Source organism: Ceratosolen solmsi, unplaced genomic scaffold, assembly GCF_000503995.2.
Source record: "Ceratosolen solmsi marchali unplaced genomic scaffold, CerSol_1.0 scaffold41, whole genome shotgun sequence".
Lineage (NCBI taxonomy): Eukaryota > Metazoa > Arthropoda > Insecta > Hymenoptera > Agaonidae > Ceratosolen > Ceratosolen solmsi.
Window position 1 is genome coordinate 3658440 of NW_011948424.1, and position 3425 is coordinate 3661864.

The following is a 3425-nucleotide window of genomic DNA, read 5'->3' on the forward strand; positions in this document are numbered from 1 at the left end:
TTTTTTTTATTTTATTTTTTTTTTTTTATTATTACACGCACACAAATACAATCTTTTGAAAATTTGGTATTAATAATACGTATATAACTAGTTCTATAGCTATAGCTTGTAAGATATTGAAATATATGACAAAATTGTCATATATATTGTTCAATTAATTAATTTCTAAATATTATAGATTATTACGTCAATATTTTAACAATTAAATTAAATGAATATAATTTGGGTTTATTTATTGAAAGTTAATGCATTAAAATGAACAAATTTTTCTATTTTGTTTCATAGGAAATAGCTTTATTCTATGTTCTATTGTAATATAATAAAATGTTTTGTAATATCCATGAGATAATCGATTTCAAACTTTTGAAAATATCAGCTCATACATAAAATCAGCTTACCTTTGTCATGTAAATATCATGCACAATTTTTAAATAAAATTATTACATAATTTTATTGACAAAAGTAAGATATTTATTTGTCGATGAATAAATTTAATCAATTTAGTAAATTCATATACATGTATATACATGTTCTTGTATTCATTTAACTTTTTATTCTTATTATTTATTTATTTACTACAGTATTTCTAATTCAAAATTAACATTTATGCATTGATTCTTTTTAATTAGAAAAATAACTCAATTGATGTAATTTTTCAAGTATTAGATTAAGCCTATTTTTTTTTTTGACATTTAACGAGTTGCTGATGAATAATGTTGACTAAATTCATAAAATTAGTGGTTGCATTATGGAGTTGTTCAATCTATAATTTTAATTGAAATACATAGTACTAAAAAAAATTCTGTAAATATGTAATGTTTTATTTACTATGTTAATATATTTGTTCTATCTGTATTTATTACTTATATTTATTAAGTTTAATGATTAAAAAGCAAATTTTGTTTTCCTTCTAATTTAATGCTTTGTATTAACTATTTAGATTATTATTCATATATTTTATTCAGTTGTCTTATCCTTTTTATCTCATATATGTGTTTCATCAAGTTTAAATTATTTTATGTAGAGTACACTGTTCACAGAGATTATATAACGAAGGATTTTTTTTTCTATTTCTTTTTTCTTTTTTTTTTTAACCGTATAACATTTAATATAAGGAAAATAGAGTATGATCTTAAATATGAATTATATATATTATTTATATCTTATAGAAATTTTCCACAGAATGTCGAATGTGCTGTTGCAATTATGAAATGATGAATGCTATTATGAAAAAAGTTCAACAATGATGAAGAAATCAATGTTATTTGTTAATAGTTATGTTCTTTGAAAGTCGATAATGCTTGGCTTCAATTTCTTTTTTTTTTGATTTTTTTTTCTTCTTTTTGAAATATTCTAGAGTAAGGATGTATCTTTCAAGTATGAAATAAATGCAACTTGGAATAAAATAATTTTGTATCATTATCTTTCAGTGTCAAAACAGGTATATCCTATATCCTAATTTTTTACAATCAGTGGAATCTAGACAGTCATGCCAATTGTTTAGAGAAACGTTTAGTTTAAAGGCGTAGACATTTAATCTTTGAACAAAATTTGTTTGACATTATAATTATTTTAAGATTTTCAAACCTACGTTACACTTATTTGTACCATCACTGCCATTTTCAAAATTCTGACTCACGATAATTATAAGGTACTAACTACTCTATATATAAAATAAAGCATTTACTAGTGAAGAGACAATATTTGAAAATAATTAATGTTTTCGGTAAGGAAACAATTTAAAAGTCTATATTGAACGGAAAATCAACATATTAAATTGATTAATAATGATAATATATGGACAATTACATAATCTTAATAGATCAAATGATAAAATAGAATATTTTCCATCAATATTTTCTGCTAGCGCTTCAACTTTATAAAGTTTTCTCGTCTTAGATCAATGGAACAAATGTTAAGATGTCTAAAATACAAAATTAAAGCGTCAATATCAAGTGATGATGTTTTTGGCAATTTTATTTAAATTCATTATAACGATTAATTTTTATATGTAAAATAATAATCATAAGTTGATTGAATAGCATAAGAGGAGTAATTATGTTATTTTGCTACATTTTTCTTAATTTATGCTATACATATGAAAGGAAATATTTAAGTAAAATTATGTTACTATTGATTATTATCATTATCATCATAACACCATAATCAACTCTAAGATAAGAATAATAATTTATAATAAAAATTAAATATTACATCATCTTAATAATAATAATAATAAATATTATTAAAAGTTTTGCAACTTATTAATACGAAGAATGTAATTTCTTTTAAATAAAAGATTTTATCATTTTATTTTATAAGAAATATTTTTCTATTTTCTTAATATTTCTGAATTATTTTACGATAAAAGAAATGATTAAATAATTAATAACAACTTGTCAATTGTAATTATTAAAAAATATTATTTATGTATGTTTATTAAACATTGATATGCCATTAGTCTGACTAAAACAATGCTCATTTCCCGAGTCCATGAATATTAAATTAATGAAATTTAGACAAAATTTTAGACGAGCTCACGAAAAATGTCTATTCTCATCGGATTATTATACATTTGGCATAATTCCAGCTTCCATTTCATCTCACCAGCGTTATTAATCGATTTTCATACTCGCGGCTTATAAATATTAAGTTGACAATATTCTTTAAGGATATTTGTATCAGCAGAAGTAAATATTATCATCTGCTGATGATGTTGAAATTAGTGTTTCAAGTAATTAACCAATAAAATATGCATATTTGTAAAGTAGATCGATTTGTAATTTCAAATTTGTAAGTAAAGTTTAAAAGTATGCCCATGCGCTCACATTATTTTATCCTTTATTTCAATTCAATATATTTATGCGCAATTGTAACGCAATGATTATTATGAATATAAATATAGATTATTCTTTAAAATGTAAAATGTTGTCTACATTGAAGATACAAATAACTAATCCCATGACCTATGTTCAGTATAACTTTGAAGTTTGCAAATAAGTAGTTTTGAGTCTTCCAATTGTAGAAATTGAATATTTAATTGCATTAGTCTCGAGTTGCCCAACACTTTACGATAAATAAAAATAAAGTTCCAAGATTAAAGAGATAAGAGTGCTTGTTAGTTAAAGAAAGAAAAAAAAAAGGAAAAAAAAAAAAACAGAAAAAGAAACATAATCTTTTCGAGTAAATAATAAAATGTACAAAAATATGCGACCTCGTACGAGATTTTTCGCTTCATTTATAAAATGTTCGCTCATCTTTTCTATTAGAATAATTGAGTAAAACTATCATCATCGCTTAACATAAGGTATTTAACGAAATTCGAATAGCACGAACAACGAGTATTTTATTCATATACTATTTGGTGTTTCAAGGACTAAGAGCAGTTGTAATTCTTAAGATATTCCGAGGAATTACTTTCGACG